The sequence below is a fragment of the Heptranchias perlo genome, chromosome 28 (assembly GCF_035084215.1).
Source record: "Heptranchias perlo isolate sHepPer1 chromosome 28, sHepPer1.hap1, whole genome shotgun sequence".
Taxonomy (NCBI): domain Eukaryota; kingdom Metazoa; phylum Chordata; class Chondrichthyes; order Hexanchiformes; family Hexanchidae; genus Heptranchias; species Heptranchias perlo.
The window spans coordinates 28,458,236-28,476,602 of NC_090352.1; the positions used below are offsets into that span (position 1 = coordinate 28,458,236).

Genomic DNA, 18,367 nt, shown 5'->3' on the forward strand with positions numbered 1-18,367 from the left:
TATTAAAATTGCTTTTTTCAGTAAAAAGAACTATTTAATGAATTACTGCTTAAAAGTTTGTGTTTGCAGATGGGACAGTTTGGGAAATTACAGTCTCAAAGTTACAAAGTTTGAAGATGATAAACATGAACTTGCCGTTTCGATAACTCTATTAATGCTGTATCCTGGGATCTGCCGATTCCATTGCTGCCATTCTTCAAAATTCATAGAAGGTGCAGTTGAAGATCCATGATCTGGCACAAAGTTACCAGTTGGGTCATCCACAGCTTGGACTGGCAGCTGAAACAGAAACCAATTTGTTACTAGTTAATTGTTTGAATAGTTCAGCTTTCATCTCAGGGATTTGGGTTCAACTCAAGCTCAGATTAGTTTCCCCCGATGACCCAGTTTGTAAAGGGTTTGTGCAACGGAGCCATACGGACCAGATGGTCCCATGTTTGATTCCCATTCTGTGCCACGTTAGCTGATCACAGCCAGGGTGGCAGAAGGGGTGCTACGATTGGCATCAGTTACCCTTGCGTCGGGAGGGAAAAATCAGCCGAAGTTCCCACTCCGCATCCACATCCAGTGACCCCTGCTGGAAAGAAAGAACTTACATTTACATAGGGTCGTTTACATCCTCAGGAGTGCTTCACAATTTTTGAAGTGCAGCGACTGTTGCTTTGTAGGCAAACATAGCAGCTAGTTTACTCACGGCAAGATCCCATAAACAATGAGCTAAACCACTACTTAATCGGTTTTAGTAGTGGCGAGAGTGCTAGCACTGAGCCTAGGCTGGCACCTTATGGTTTAAGGTCGATTTAGTCAGGTGACACTTGGCGTAACACGTAGTACAGTGACTGCACGTCAAAAGCACTTCATTCACTGGAAAGTGCTTTGGGAAGTTCTGTGGACGTGAAAGACGCTTACAGTGATGTTGAAATGTATGAAGAGTTGACAAAAGGCTGAAAAAACATATTACTATCCAGCACCAAATGGAAGGAATGTGAAATTGACAATTTTACAGAGAAGGGTGGAAATTGATGTCTCATATTTATATTATAAAAACAAATGGCATGTAATTTTTTTCCTTTCTCTTTCCCAAGGAAAATTGTTTTTTTCAGTAAAAAGAACTATTTAATGAATTACTGCTTAAAAGTTTCTGTTTGCAGATGGGACAGTTTGGGAAATTACAGTCTCAAAGTTACTATTAACAAGATTAACTTGTTAGGATGCATCCTAGGTGGCTGAGGGGTGTACAGGTGGAAATTGCAGAGGCCTGGCTGTAATATTCCAATCCTCCTTAGATATGGGGGTGGTGCCAGAGGACTGGAGAATTGCAAATTTTTACACCCTTGTTCAAAAAAGGGGTGTAAGGATAAACCCGGCAACTACAGGCCAGTGAGTTTAACCTCGGTGGTGGGAAGCTGATAATCTGGGACAAAATTAATAGTCACATGGACAAGTGTGGATTAATAAAGGGAAGCCATCACGGATTCGTTAAAGGCAAATCGTGTTTAACTAACTTGATTGAGTTTTCTCATGAGGTAACAGAGAAGGATTATGGGGGCAATGCAGTTGATGTTGTGTATATGGACTTGCATAATAAACATTTTTCTTCAAAATTGAAGCCCATGGCATAAAAGGGGCAGTGGCAGTATGGATACGAAATTGGCTAAATGACAGGAAACGGAGAGTAGTGGTGAACGGTTGTTTTTCTGACTGGAGGAAAGTGTTCAGTGGTGTTCCCCAGAGGTCGGTACTAGGACCACTGCTTTTTTTGATATATATTAATGGGCTTGAGTGTACAGGGCACGATTTCAAAATTTGCAGATGACACAAAACTTGGAAGTGTAGTAAACAGTGAGGAGGATAGTAATAGACTCCAAGAGGACATAGACAGGCTGGTGAAATGGGCGGACACATGGCAGATGAAATTTAAAGCAGAGAAGTGCGAAGTGATACATTTTGGTAGAAAGAACGAGGAGAGGCAATATAAACTAAATGGTACAATTCTAAAGGGGGTGCAGGAATAGAGAGACCTGGGGGTATATATGCACAAATCTTTGATGGTGGCAGGACAGATTGAGAAAGCGGTTAACAAAGCATACGGGATCCTGGGCTTTATAAATAGAGGCATAGAGTACAAAAGCAAAGGAGTTTTGTTGAACCTTTATAAAATACTGGTTCGGCCACAGCTGGAGTATTGTGTCCAGTTTTGGGCACCGCACTTTAGGAAGGATGTGAAGGCCTTAGAAAGGGTGCAGAAAAGATTTACTAGAATGGTTCCAGGGATGAGGACTTCAGAGTCGTGGATAGACTGGAGGAGCTGGGGTTGTTCTCCTTAGAGCAGAGAAGGTTAAGAGGAGATTTGATAGAAGAGTTCAAAATCATGAAGGGTTTAGATAAAGTAAATAAAGAGAAACTGTTCCCATTGGTGGAAGGGTCGAAGACCTGAGGACAGAGATTTAAGATGATTGGCAAAAGAACCAAAGGCGACTTGAGGAAAAACTTTTTACGCAGCGAGTAGTTATGATCTGGAATGCGCTGCCTGAAAGGGTGGTGGAAGCAAATTCAATTGCGGCTTTTAAAAAGGAATTGGATAAATACTTGAAGGGAAAAAATTTGCAGGGCTACGGGGTAAGAGTGGGGGAATTGGACTAAGTTTAACTCTTACAAAGAGCCGGCATGGGCTCGATGGATAGCTCCTCTGATGGCTTATTGAGTTCTCTTGGGAGTGGCTGAACCATTTGGACCAGTGAAAGCCCAGCTTCATGAGAACATGGGAACAGGAGGACACCTTTCCCCCTTTGAGCCTGTTCTGCCATTCAATTAGATCATGACTGATGTGTACCTTAACTCCATTTACCCGCCTTGGTTCCATATCCATTTATACCCTTACCTAACAAAAATTTATCAATCTTAGTTTTGATGCACACATTAGGCATCAACCTTGGGACTTTCCTCATCACCAAGGCTCTACTACCACTCACTTTGCTCGTCACTGAACCAACAGGGGAAAGTAAGGGTGCAGTGTACACAGCAAACTGAGAACTAATTGCTCTCAGGTTTACTATGGGTTAGAGAAACCAATTTACATGGCCTCTTCCAATCCCATTCTCACTTCCACTCTCCGATGAGGGCGCCACATTTTCGGATGTATACACAAACACCCGATCAGCAGCTGGACTCTTGTCCATGTGCGCTGAGGTCACCCCTGCTGAGATTGGCAAACAACATGTACCAGGGGTTTGGATGACTTCATTGTATACGGCCATTAACCAGCTGGGCCCATTAATGGCAGCTCGACTTTTTTATTTTGGTAAGAAAAGAGCACGGTTCAATATCACCGATAAATCCCTTTGGAAATAAATGGCAACAACAATCAAGAACAGCGTAAATATTTTCACCTTTTTCTTCATTTCGGAACAGTCCATCTGCATTGAAATTTCTTGTTTGTTCAATGCTCCTCCTGGTTCAGGCAACTGCTTCCACCCGTCAGATACCGTAGACCCGTCACAGCTCTACGAAATGCGATTTCTTTGTTGACAGAGATGCACTGGGAGCTTACTGCTAAAGGTGGCGCACTTTCAATTTCCAAGTCAGTGCTATGTAACTAGATTGTTTTTTAACAAAATATTCTCGGGATCTAGGCGTCGCTGGGAAGGCTGGAATTTATTGCCCATCCCTAGTTTTCCTTGAGAAGGTGGCGGTGTGTCTTCTTCTTCAACCGCTGCAGTCCATGTGCAGATACTCCCACAGTGCTGTGAGATAGGAAGTTCCAGGATTTTGACCCAGTGACGATGAAGGAACTGCGATATATGTCTAAGTCAGGATGCTGTGTGACTTGGAGGGGAACTTGGAGGTGATGGTGTTCCATAAGAACATAGGAATATAGGAACAGGAGTAGGCCATTCAGCCCCTCGTGCCTGCTCCGCCATTTGATAAGATCATGGCTGATCTGTGATCTAACTCCATATACCTGCCTTTGGCCCATATCCCTTAATACCTTTGGTTGCCAAAAAGCTATCTATCTCAGATTTCAATTTAGCAATTGAGCTAGTATCAATTGCCGTTTGCGGAAGAGAGTTCCAAACTTCTACCACCATTTGTGTGTCGAAATGTTTTCTAATCTCGCTCCTGAAAGGTCTGGCTCCAATTTTTAGACTGTGCCCCATGCTCCTAGAATCCCTAACCAGTGGAAATAGTTTCTCTCTATCCACCCTATCCGTTCCCCTTAATATCTTATAAACTTCAATCAGATCATCCCTTAACCTTCTAAACTCCCATACATCTGCTGCCCTTAATGTTCTAGATGGTGGAGGTCGAGGGTTTGGGAGATGCTGCCGAAGAAGTCTTGGCGAGTTGCTACAGTGCATCCTGTAGATAGTACATATTGCAGGCATGGTGCGCCGGTGGGGGAGAGAGTGGATGTTTAAGCGAATGGATGAAATGCCGATCATGCAGACTGCTTTGCCCTGAATGGTGTCGAGCTTCTGGAGTGTCGATGCAGCTGCATTCATCCAGGCAAGTGGAGTATTCTATCACACTCCTGATATGCATCTTGTAGATGGTTGAGAGGTGAGCCACTCGTCCGAGGAAACCCAGCCTCTGACCTCCTTTGGTAGCTACATAAGATCATAAGAAATAGAAGCAGGAGTAGGCCATACGGCCCCTCGAGCCTGCCTCCGCCATTCAGTCAGATCATGGCTGATCTTTGACCTCAACTCCACTTTCCCGTCCTATCCCTTGATTCCCTTAGAGTCCAAAAATCTATCGATCTCAGCCTTGAATATACTCAACGACTGAGCATCCACAGCCCTCAGGAGTAGAGAATTCCAAAGATTCACAACCCTCTGAGTGAAGAAATTTCTCCTCATCTCAGTCCTAAATGGCCGACCCCTTATCCTGAGACTATGCCCCCGAGTTCTAGACCCTCTCGCCAGGGGAAACAGCCTCTCAGCATCTACCCAGTGGCTACGGAACTTATGTGGCTGCCAGTGAATCACAGCCTATATATGCGAAACATATGTAGTCTCAGTTGAGTACCAGACTGAAGACAAAAAGTGAATGTCATTGAATTTGCCAGATGTGACAATGGTGAGATGTAAAAGCAATGAAAAAGACAGTGCTCTTGAATTTTAACGTGTCCTGGTGTAGTCGCAAATTAGTCTAAACCTGACTGATAGGTCATGGCTGATCTGTAGCTCAACTCCATTTACCCGCCTTTGATCCAAATCCCTTGATACCCGCACCTAATAAAAATCTGTTGCTATGAGTCTTGAGAATTTCAATTGACCACAGCCTTTTGGGGACGAGAATTCCAGATTTCCACTACCCTTTGCAGTAGTAAAATGCTTCCTGATTTCACTCCTGAACGGCCTAGCTCCTTGTCCCAAAAAATGTTGCCGCCGTGCAAAGATGTTAAAGGGGGTGCTGAACAGTCATTCCCGCTAAGAGGCACAGAAACACTAAGGGCGGCTAGCTCAAATATTACTGCAGTGTGAATTCTGCTCCATTATCCCTTCAATTTGTATCACATGAACCAAATATAGGACTTCGCTCTCCATTTATGGGTTTCAATTTTTTTTCAAACAATGTAAATGAACGAATCTGTGCAAGTTACACAGAATAATTCAGGCAGATGTGCATTTAAAAGCAGCTAGTTACACATCACGGAGCTCAAATGACATTGATAGTCAACTTGACCTTCATTTTCAGCTGGTGTATGTCGTCATCCGATCTCTGAAGTACATTACTGCCTTGTAATACACAACAGCCTGTATGTCGTGAGCTTTGACCTTTTCTCATGTGTGACTTTGTGTTCTCAAATTATGACAATCCAAGAATGACTGCAGTACCAGAAGTTGCCATTTAGGGGCACTAATACCTCACAGTTTCCAGGAGGCATTGGGTTCGATTTTCACTCCCTTCATTTCCTGAAGGCATCAGCTCGTGCTGAGCATCAGCAAATATCCTGCATCTTGCCAAAATGGCCATTCTTCATGTGTGAGCTTGGAAAGTAAGTGTCAATGGAGTGAGGGAATATTACAACTAAATCGGGGGTAAAATCAGCCAGCATTGCACCCCCGCCCGCACTTCCACTGTGTATGTGTATCTTTGAGTGTGGCATCTTGACCCAGATGGGACCCAGTGTAACACTGGAGGTCGGCACGCTGAGAAAGATGGGGCACATTGCCTTCCAGAAAAGGTGCGTGGGCCCCAGATCAGAGATGTTCAGGCCAAGGAATCGACATGGTAAGTACAAATATTCTGGTTGGTCCCGTTATACAGGGGGCCGGAGTGGGACCACATGGAGTCTCAGGGGGAGGATCTTGGCTGCCCTTTGCCTTGTAAGGGGTACGCAAGGCTCTTACAAGGTCCGAGTGGGAACTCATAGAGTCGGTGGGAACTCAATGTATCTGGGTCGCTACCCAATGCTGGGACGTTCTGTTGGAATTAGGGCAGAAGTCTTTTTTTTTTATTCGTTCACGGGATGTGGGCGTCGCTGGCGAGGCCAGCATTTATTGCCGATCCCTAATTGCCCTCGAGAAGGTGGTGGTGAGCCGCCTTCTTGAACCGCTGCAGTCCGTGTGGTGACGGTTCTCCCACAGTGCTGTTAGGAAGGGAGTTCCAGGATTTTGACCCAGCGACAATGAAGGAACGGCGATATATTTCCAAGTCGGGATGGTGTGTGACTTGGAGGGGAACGTGCAGGTGGTGTTGTTCCCATGCGCCTGCTGCCCTTGTCCTTCTAGGTGGTAGAGGTCGCGGGTTTGGGAGGTGCTGTCGAAGAAGCCTTGGCGAGTTGCTGCAGTGCATCCTGTGGATGGTGCACACTGCAGCCACAGTGCGCGGCGGTGAAGGGAGTGAATGTTTAGGGTGGTGGATGGGGTGCCAATCAAGCGGGCTGCTTTATCTTGGATGGTGTCGAGCTTCTTGAGTGTTGTTGGAGCTGCACTCATCCAGGCAAGTGGAGAGTATTCCATCACACTCCTGACTTGTGCCTTGTAGATGGTGGAAAGGCTTTGGGGAGTCAGGAGGTGAGTCACTCGCCGCAGAATACCCAGCCTCTGACCTGCTCTCGTAGCCACAGTATTTATATGGCTGGTCCAGTTAAGTTTCTGGTCAATGGTGACCCCCAGGATGTTGATGGTGGGGGATTCGGCGATGGTAATGCTGTTGAATGTCAAGGGGAGGTGGTTAGACTCTCTCTTGTTGGAGATGGTCATTGCCTGGCACTTATCTGGCGCGAATGTTACTTGCCACTTATCAGCCCAAGCCTGGATGTTGTCCAGGTCTTGCTGCATGCAGGCTCGGACTGCTTCATTATCTGAGGGGTTGCGAATGGAACTGAACACTGTGCAGTCATCAGCGAACATCCCCATTTCTGACCTTATGATGGAGGGAAGGTCATTGATGAAGCAGCTGAAGATGGTTGGGCCTAGGACACTGCCCTGAGGAACTCCTGCAGCAATGCCCTGGGGCTGAGATGATTGGCCTCCAACAACCACTACCATCTTCCTTTGTGCTAGGTATGACTCCAGCCACTGGCAGAACTGTTGTAGAAATTTGGCGCCATGATGTGTGTAATATTATATCTTTCACATACACACGGTTACTGGCAGTCATGGGGGCGGGGGGATGGAGGCAACACTGACTGATTTTATTCCCCCCTGCCCTCGATCTAGCCCAGGGACACTGAGCTTACTTATCGTACTCGACCACCTGAGATCAGTTACTCAACTCAGACTAGGGATCAAACCTGGCAGTGGAGACTCCCTCGATGTGCTATGAAATCATAAGCCCATTCATAAAGACCAGGATTACAATCGCACAGAGAAAATCCCCGCCCCTGCCCCCCACAACTGTTCTAGTTCTTGGCCTATATGTACCACACCATATGGTGGGGATTTGCCAACTGGACCATTGGGAAGGGCTTTATGTTTTATTGCTGCCGTTTCCTGTCACTTCTCCTGTTTAGCCCTATTTACTTTCAGCCGATAATGCCAGTTTTTTTGCTGACCCCAATTTAAATATAGTTAAAAGGAAAATAAATCATTACTCCAGCCACTTATAGGGAGCTGACATTTTGTCAACTGCTCTTGCCGTCAGCAGGTCTAGTACTAATGACTAGTTCAGATAAGTTCCTGGAACCACAAAATCCAATGCTAAGTGTCTGCCACAATCCAGCAGCCAGTTTCAATCACCTCAAACACCAGCCCCATTTTTGCAATCCTGGCACACTTGGGGCACGGGCACACCCGGACCAATGCTGTGTGGGGTGGGCTGTGCCAAATTTCACGATCTAAGGCCTGCCTCCTGATTTGAATCAGCTACATAGGAAAAGCTTGCCCAGGGAGCTTCGTTTGTCGCGCATTTGCTAGGGACTGGGATTTTATAGCTATTAATGAAACATGGCTAAGGGAGGGGCAGGACTGGCAGCTCAATGTTCCAGGGTACAGATGCTATAGGAAAGATAGAGAAGGAGGTAAGAGAGGAGGGGGAGTTGCGTTCTTGATTAGGGAGAACATCACGGCAGTAGTGAGAGGGGATATATCCTAGGGTTCGCCCACTGAGTCTATATGGGTAGAACTGAAAAATAAGAAGGGAGAGATCACTTTGATAGGATTGTACTACAGACCCCCAAATAGTCAACGGGAAATTGAGGAGCAAATATGTGAGGAGATTACAGACAGCTGCAAGAAAAATAGGGTGGTAATAGTAGGGGACTTTAACTTTCCCAACATTGACTGGGACAGCCATAGCATTAGGGGCTTGGATGGAGAGAAATTTGTTGAGTGTATTCAGGAGGAATTTCTCATTCAGTATGTGGATGGCCCGACTAGAGAGGGGGCAAAACTTGACCTCCTCTTGGGAAATAAGGAAGGGCAGGTGACAGAAGTGTTAGTGAGGGATCACTTTGGGACCAGTGATCATAATTCCATTAGTTTTAAGATAGCTATGGAGAAGGATAGGTCTGGCCCAAAAGTTAAAATTCTAAATTGGGGAAAGGCCAATTTTGATGGTATTAGACAGGAACTTTCAGAAGTTGATTGGGAGAGTCTGTTGGCAGGCAAAGGGACGTCTGGTAAGTGGGAGGCTTTCAAAAGTGTGTTAACCAGGGTTCAGTGTAAGCACATTCCTTATAAAGTGAAGGGCAAGGCTGGTAGAAGTAGGGAACCTTGGATGACTCGGGAGATTGAGGCACTAGTCAAAAAGAAGAAGGAGGCATATGACATGCATAGGCAGCTGGGATCAAGTGGATCCCTTGAAGAGTATAGAGATTGCCGGAGTAGAGTTAAGAGAGAAATCAGGAGGGCAAAAAGGGGATATGAGGTTGCTTTGGCAGATCAGGCAAAGGTGAATCCAAAGAGCTTCTACAAATACATAAAGGGCAAAAGGGTAACTAGGGAGAGAGTAGGGCCTCTTAAGGATCAACAAGGTCATCTATGTGCGGAACCACAAGAGATGGGTGAGATCCTGAATGAATATTTCACATCGGTATTTACGGTTGAGAAAGGCATGGATGTTAGGGAACTTGGGGAAATAAATAGTGATGTCTTGAGGAGTGTACATATTACAGAGAGGGAGGTGCTGGAAGTCTTAACGCGCATCAAGGTAGATAAATCTCCGGGACCTGATGAAATGTATCCCAGGACGTTATGGGAGGTTAGGGAGGAAATTGCGGGTCCCCTAGCAGAGATATTTGAATCATCCACCGCTACAGGTGAGGTGCCTGAAGATTGGAGGGTAGCAAATGTTGTGCCTTTGTTTAAGAAGGGCGGCAGGGAAAAGCCTGGGAACTACAGACCAGTGAGCCTGACATCTGTAGTGGGTAAGTTGTTAGAGGGTATTCTGAGGGACAGGATCTACAGGCATTTGGAGAGGCAGGGACTAATTAGGAACAGTCAGCATGGTTTTGTGAGAGGAAAATCATGTCTCACGAATTTGATTGAGTTTTTTGAAGGGGTAACCAAGAAGATAGATGAGGGCTGTGCAGTAGACGTGGTCTACATGGACTTCAGCAAAGCATTTGACAAGGTACCGCATGGTAGGTTGTTACATAAGGTTAAATCTCATGGGATCCAAGGTGAGGTAGCCAATTGGATACAAAATTGGCTTGACGACAGAAGACAGAGGGTGGTTGTAGAGGGTTGTTTTTCAAACTGGATGCCTGTGTCCAGCGGTGTGCCTCAGGGATCGGTGCTGGGTCCGCTGTTATTTGTTATTTATATTAATGATTTGGATGAGAATTTAGGAGGCATGGTTAGTAAGTTTGCAGATGACACCAAGATTGGTGGCATTGTGGAGAGTGAAGAAGGTTATCTAGGATTGCAACGGGATCTTGATAAATTGGGCCAGTGGGCCGATGAATGGCAGATGGAGTTTAATTTAGATAAATGTGAGGTGATGCATTTTGGTAGATCGAATCGGGCCAGGACCTACTCCGTTAATGGTAGGGCGTTGGGGAGAGTTATAGAACAAAGAGATCTGGGAGTACAGATTCATAGCTCCTTGAAAGTGGAGTCACAGGTGGATAGGGTGGTGAAGAAGGCATTCAGCATGCTTGGTTTCATTGGTCAGAACATTGAATGCAGGAGTTGGGATGTCTTGTTGAAGTTGTACAGGGCATTGGTGAGGCCACACTTGGAGTACTGTGTACAGTTCTGGTCACCCTATTATAGAAAGGATATTATTAAACTAGAAAGAGTGCAGAAAAGATTTACTAGGATGCTACCGGGACTTGATGGTTTGACTTACAGGGAGAGGTTAGACAGACTGGGACTTTTTTCCCTGGAGAGTAGGAGGTTAAGGGGTGATCTTATAGAAGTCTATAAAATAATGAGGGGCATAGATAAGGTCGATAGTCAAAATCTTTTCCCAAAGGTAGGGGAGTCTATAACGAGGGGGCATAGATTTAAGGTGAGAGGGGAGAGATACAAAAGGGTCCAGAGGGGCAATTTTTTCACTCAAAGGGTGGTGAGTGTCTGGAACGAGCTGCCAGAGGCAGTAGTAGAGGCGGGTACAATTTTGTCTTTTAAAAAGCATTTGGACAGTTACATGGGTAAGATGGGTATAGAGGGATATGGGCCAAGTGCAGGCAATTGGGACTAGCTTAGTGGTATAAACTGGGCGACATGGACATGTTGGGCCGAAGGGCCTGTTTCCATGTTGTAACTTCTATGATTCTATGATTCTATGAAACACGAAATCTGGCGAGGCAGCAGTTTTTAAAATGCGGCTGCTCATCGTGAAAGGGGAATGTTGTGGTGGCAGCAGAAAAGTGAACCAAGATGTTCACGATGGTACACGTGGGCCACACTGCTCTCTTAGATGTTAGAGCTGGAGGTCCTGCTGCAGGTGGTGCACCGAAGGAGGGTGGTACTATTTGGGGTTGAAGGCTACCTCACAATAAAAGCACAGGTGCCAACTGCAGCAAGCAAGGTCCCCATGTCAATACAGCCACCTAGGCCCCTTGTACTTGACAACAAATGGGGATAAAGTGACTCCCTAGTTGATTGTGGTACGTTGGGTCACACAATCCTCTCGTACCACATAGGTAGCCCATCATTTTTTGGTAATACCAGTTACAGTACATACATTGTCTGTAGCTCCTCCTAAACATGCATTCTAATCACAATCTCTGCAAGTCCGTAGTTAAAAATCACTGAAAAAAATTGAACGATTTATTTTATACCAATTGTCGTTGCAAAGCAGTTTATTCTGGTCATTTCTGTGTGGCAGACAATGAGATTGTCTTTTAATGCCCTTAGCCTTTTATGGCTGGGAACCGAGAGTGAGAACACAAATTCATATTTTTCAAATTATTAGGTATAACTGACAGTGACATTTACTGACAGAAAATGGATTGTAATTTTTCCTTGTGTGTTTTGTTTTAAAAAGAGAACTCTAATTCAATGCTGAAGGTTTGGAATCTGTCAGCTTTTCTTAGAACATCTTGTTGTTGACAATGATCCGACCTTGACGAGTACAATTCTGTAGCTTTGAGTTCTTCAAACCTGAATTATGTCAGACACTCCTGTGCTGGAGTGAGGCAAGTTAGCTACCATTGACTAAGAGCAGAGGGAGGGATCATGACAGCAGTTTTGATTCATTGTAAACCCTAATATCTAATGCCTTCACATCTAGAGAGGTGAAATAATTATGGGGGGAGGGGGGCGGAGGGAGGGGATCGACAGGTCTTTCTTGGATTGAGTTGGCTTCAAGTTGATAAGAGGAGATTAGAATTAAATTCATTCTCTGTAGGAGACTTGATAATGCAAGACCTAAGCCAGGCAGGTCCAAAGTACTCCAAGGCACCGTTGATGATTGACTAGGCAGTCCAGGTCCTTGTTGGGACCTTGAGGGGTAGACCTGTCTCTGGCGACTGTGATGCTTCCCATTCAGCTCCAGATCATCCTACGAGCCAATGCAGTGATGGGTGGCCCTAGCTGGGCAAGTAGTGCGAAGCCTATGTGGCTTGTACTGGTGGACACAATACACTTCTCCAGACTTGGGGATGCCTAAGCCTTGGCTCTTGTACCCTAGATCTTTAGACTTAGGTAAATGGGCTATATCCCTACAGGGAGAGTGTGTACACTCCATATCAGGCAAATGGAAACCCCTACTTACGTGGATTTTTCAGCGGTTTGGTTTGAAGACTCTTAGACCTCGTAATGGGTTCTGCATGTCAGACACCTGACCAAGAAAAAGGAACAGGAATCAGTGGGGAAAAAAATGGACTTTTATTTTAATAACCAGATTATTGACGAATGAGACACATTTTAAATTTCCAGATAGCATCGTCAAAAATAAGACTGTCTGGTTCAAAGTCAGGTGAGTAGAGTCCCTAAAAGGGAAAACAGAACCTGCTTTTGGACTGCTATTTGGATTCCTGGAGACTAGTGTCCTTCGATCGCCTCTCAATGCTCAATACGACTCTCTTATTCCGGCCACAGAGCCTTAGGCCCAGGTTTTCCTGGATCTACGAGTCTCCCATTGGGAGATGGGAGCCAGCTTGAACAACAATGCCATGAGGTAAATGCACCATCGACAGAAGTTTGCTCCAGTTTGACCTCTGGTCAACGAAAGGAATAAAGGACGTTGCACGTTTTTGTCCTGTAGCCTGAAGCATTAATCAGCTACCAGCCGTCATGTAACAAAAGCTTCAGAATGTGTTAATAATCCATTAGAGAAAGGTGAAAATAAGCTGAAACACCATTTCCAACAGCACATATGGACATTAGTAGCTGAGTTAGGAACCTGAGCCTCAGTAGTCAAAGCTGCTGCTTGCTGTGTCGTGCTTCGTTCTGTGGACTATTTTTAAATTGAGGTACTCTTTCCTCCCACCCCAAAATAAAAGCAAACACTGACTACTCCTGTTACTGCTTTGTCCTCTGATCATGTACTTTTTCCATCAACTATTGTGACTAACCAGTGCCCTAAAATTAAAGTGAAGCACAGCAAATGGACACGTACCAGCACACGCACTCTCGCACATGCTGCGCACCCAAACATTCAGTGTGTATGCAATTGTACACGTACAAGTTTCTTTTTTATGCTTTCTTTTTTCGTTGACAGGCAGCAGCAGTCGTGTCTGCTGAAGGCGATCAGACTGGGTGGGAATGGAGGGGTTCTGGAAAGAGAGAATAATTGCTCCTTTATAAGAGCATACATCCAAATCGGCTCAAGAGGAGATCTAACTGTGATTGAGGTTGTGTCATAGACCGTAATTGCTGATTCAAATGTAAACTTCAGACAATTTATGGTATTTAAAGTCAGAATTTACAGATGATTCCAGACTCTTTTACCTCCTGTAAACATAATATCAAGTTTTCCTGATGCATGTCACCGCTTAATGCAGTCTGGCTGCTGCTATTGATGACTGCACTGTGAATCACTCTGCCTTAAAGCACGAGTAAGTGTGCCAAATGATAAATCTCTGAATTCCTGACTAGAAAATTTCAGTTAAAGCAATTTTTCTCTCTGCGGGAAAAAAAAGTTCAAGGTAAACCAGAGAGAAAGAGCAAAGGAGAGTTCATTTATAATTTACACAAGTACAGCCCCATTCGGAATCTGATGGTCTTCACAATCTCGGTCAAATGGAGTTATCAGGCTGTTTTCAGAACTGTTGTCTGTATACAGTTGTTCCATTTTTCACTGTTTCTAACCCCACTCCCCCCCTCCAAATTAGTCCTCGTGTGAATCTGGCTCAGCTGGTGGTTTGCCAGTTCGCATTGGTTTTCGTTGTCTCTGAGAAGCTGTGTCCTGGAACGCCTGGTGTTCTGGAATATTCACTTACACTGCGGCTTGTACTGCCCAGCACCAAGGGAGAAACCGCAAACTTGAACCGGACGGTTGTCTCAAGGCCGCAAAGAGAGACTTAAATTGCTGACTTTCCCAGACGTTGATGCGACAGTGTCACTCATATTGGAAAGATGTTGTTCATAGCACAAAAACATCACATCGTTAGCGTTTGTTGTAGGACATACCATTGTGATAAAAATTACATTGAACTGCCTCTTCCCTTAAATGAAGATCATCAACCCATTAGTTGTAAAAACTGCACATGCATGTAATCACTAAATCCTTTACCCTCCCAACTGCCATGTCATCGACTTTAAGGCTAGAATTCACGCTGCGCAATATTAGTAACAGATATGTTAATGAATTCACAATAAATTCCTTCGTCCATTCTTTTAACAAAGGGTTAACCAGATTATTTTAAATGGAGTAAGCCTTTTTCTAAGACACACTTAGTTAATCTTCCACATTGTCTGGTAGATACCAGAGTCATACCTGTACTGGAACAGCTTGGCCAGAGACACAGCTAGTTTTAGTGCTAGGCACTACAACTGGGATGTTGTTAGGGCCATTGTCTTCACTGTGTCCAGTACACTCAGCCACTTCTTAATGTAATGTGAAGTGAAACAAGTTGGCCGGACACTGTCATCGATGATGGTGGAGACCTCGGGAGGAGGCTGAATCAGATCATCCACTCGGTTTTTTTGGTTGAAGACATCTACAAACATTTGAGCCTTGCAACCAGGTGCTGGGCTATGCCATGGTTGAAGATGGGAATGTCCTTCTCCCATTAATTGCCCAATTGCACATCATTCTTGATTGGATGTGGTAGGGCTACAGAGCTTTGCTCCGCTCTGTTGGTTGTGGGACCACTGAGCTTTGTCTATAGCCTGCTGCTTTTGGCATTTAACATGTGCTGTAGTTCACTAGGTTTGTATCTCATTCTAAGGATGTGCCTGGTGCTGTTCCTGACATGCCCTTCTACACTCCCCAATGAACTAAAGTTGGTTTCCCGGCTTGATGGTGATTGAGTAATTAAGGGATACGCTGGGTCACAGCACCTCATCGATGCCCCATTTTGGGCTGCTAGATATGTCTGTCCCATTTGGCACGGTAGTCGTGCCATAGTAAATGATGGAGGATGTCTTAATGTTGGAATGTGTCTTCCCAAGGACTGTGTGGTGGTCACTGCTACCATTGCTATTGTGGCAAGATATGTCGGCAACGGGTAGGATGACGACAAAGTATATTATTCCCTCATGTCAGTTCCCTCACCACCTGATGCAGGCCCAGTCTAACAGCTATGTCCTTCTGGACTCAGGTAGCTCCATCGGTAGTTATATTACCAAGATCTCACGTCCACCCACACATATTCTGGAAGCAGATCATTTTTTGTCGTTAGAGGAATTTTTAGGCTGCAGCGTTTGTACGTTACAACAGTGAATGCACTTCCAAAGTATTTCATTGGTTGTGAAGCGCTTTGGAATGTGCTGAGGTCATGAAAGATGCTGTATAAATGCTAGTTCTTTCTTTACATTGTAAAAGGCTGGAACTCTATTTTATTTTGTCAGGACAGCAATGAGAATAACCCTAAAGCTCATTCGAAGAATTGTCTCCCTCGATACATCTGGACTATGCAATTAATCTCAAAGATAAAGAATGAAATTAGAGTGTTAGAGAGCTAGGAGGCAAGGTCAGTGACACAAATGAAAAAATCCGAGGAGGAAGATGTCCACAGGGCCTCGATTACTGTGAATCAAAAATGTTCATCTATCCTGGACACATACGCACTACGTACCAGTGCACTGAAAGGAATATCATATTGATAGTTGCTTGAAATCAATGACCCAGGAAGTGCTGACCCTATTGCATTGTGCTAGTAAGGCACACAAGCTGATGACTTTTGCAATTATGATTTTTACAGTTTTCCCAGCACCCGCAGGTCACAGACCTGTTAATAGATTAAAGCATCAGACTTGAGAAAGTACATTCTACAGCTGGCAATCTTAGCCATTTCACAGCAAGGCTTGACTCAAATTACCCTGCCATCCTTTGGGGGTTAAAGGTTTGAGCTGGAATTTAACATTAGCGGACTACGACCAGCATCAGAATGCGCCCCTTACCGCCAGCACATCCTGTTGCTGAATTCACAAACCAGCAATTCATCATCCCATAATTACATTTTGTTTTGCTGAAAGAAGAAATGTTGCCAGACACCAGCTAGCCAAAATTTGCTGCATTTGAAATACAAATTGCAACCTGTTGAGAAGGGGATCGTTATTTGCTGACCCCTGCGACAGTTCACGTGTCTGGACTGTATTATTAGGGAGAGAGATTTGGACCTGTAAAATACAGTGGAGGATGTAACAGAACACTTACATACAGCAGTCTTATTATTCCCTGGCCCTTGATGTTCATTCTGGCATGACCATTTCCTTATTTCACTGAGCTTAATTAGCTCAGTGAATGGAATCTCAAAAGACACTGCTCAATATTATCTCCTTTTTCCATGCCCCAATACTATTTGAACTCTGGTCAGTCTTTGATTCCAACAGAATTCAACGGTGATGCAATTTTCTTTTAGACGAGGACGACTCGTTTGAAAACAGAAACAAAACATCCCACTGCACTGCACTGAGAAGCATTGAGCAATGATTCCAGGCATATCCCAGATTCAGTCTCTGGTTTGTGCTGAGCAAAGTAGAGGCATCAGTGGGCTGGAAATGCACTAGTGCAGATGCCCTGTGAGGATAGGGGTTAGGGGTCAGCTGTAATGATCTTCATAGTCAAAATAAGTCTGGCTACACTCATGATCTAGACTCACGCATGTAGAATCCGAGGGTGTTACAGGCTCTTCAAAACCTCAACAAAGTTGAGGTTTTGAAGAGCCTGTAACACCCTTGGATCTGTACCCTGGCATGTTATTAGGATATTTTTGTAATTCAGAACTTTGTGCGTGTGACGGAATTGCGATCAGAAATTCAATGGCAGATGTCAGTGTGCCCAACTCGCGAGTCAAACATAACGGATGGAAAATGATGCACTCCGCAAACTGGACGTTCTGACCTCCACGACCTTCTGACTCAGAGGCGAGAGTGCTACCCACGGCCGAATACCTGATCTGTAGTCCTCGCACACACAAAGCTGTGGACTAGGAGTAAAAGATTACCCCCATTGCTTTTAAAGAGAGAATGGAAGCAAAAGAAATTTGGGCAGAAGGGAGGAACAGAAAGCAAAATGCAAAACACCACCGATATACATTCTGCTCCTTTTGAATGTGTTTGGTGACGTCATCGTGTGGGGAGGAAAGTTAAAATCGGGGCCAACATTTATCAGAGTGTCTATTGACACCACTGCGGGGCAGGATTACAGCAAACAGTCTATTTGCTCAGCAGAGTCTATTTAAACAACGTACTACAACAAAGAGAACTCACGACCGAAACTGCAGCAATGTCTCCTGATAAAAGCAGGGTGAATTCTCCAGCAAAATGTCGTCAATGGAGAATAGTTACATACAAATTATGTGCGTAAAATCAACCCCAGTCACTTACAGCGGTGCGGTCTCTAGGCACGATTGATGGGGGAATTACCCAATCATCTCCATTCTGGCCGGGAACAGTGGTGTCACTATATTCAGCTAATATTTATTCCTCAGACTTCAGCACAGGATTTTTGCTGATGCTTGGAGACGATGTCCCAATAAATCCACTTGCGTGTTCCCGTAAGGTGTTGAGGCTCCTGGAGTAATGATTATTCGTCACATAGCCCATTTATTAAAAGTTTCACTCCGACTTCGGGAAGCTGCCTGATGAAATATAGGCACATGGTACACATCAAAAAGGCATTTCTCAATTTGATAAACAGCAGCATCTGCTAGGAGTTCAATTGCAACAATGTAATTTTCCATTTCCAGAGAGCAAGGAGAAAGCACAGGCTATAATAGCAGTGAAAGAAAGAAAGACCTGCATTTACATAGGGCCTTTCATGACCTCGGGATGTCCCAAAGCACTTTACATTCAATTAAGTACCTTTTTAAAAGTGTAGTCACTTTTGTAATGTAAGAAACGCAGCCAATTTGCAC

At 44.7% G+C, this 18,367-nt stretch overlaps 1 long non-coding RNA gene across 1 annotated transcript; it reads right to left on the reverse strand.

The window, feature by feature from the left end:
* Window positions 1-141: 141 nt before the first annotated feature.
* LOC137299278 (uncharacterized) lies at window positions 142-17,915 on the reverse strand. Its single transcript, XR_010957866.1, has 3 exons — window positions 17,838-17,915; window positions 12,616-12,681; window positions 142-279 (listed from the first exon to the last, which is right to left on the reverse strand). It is a non-coding gene; the product is annotated as an uncharacterized lncRNA (long non-coding RNA).
* Window positions 17,916-18,367: the final 452 nt, after the last annotated feature.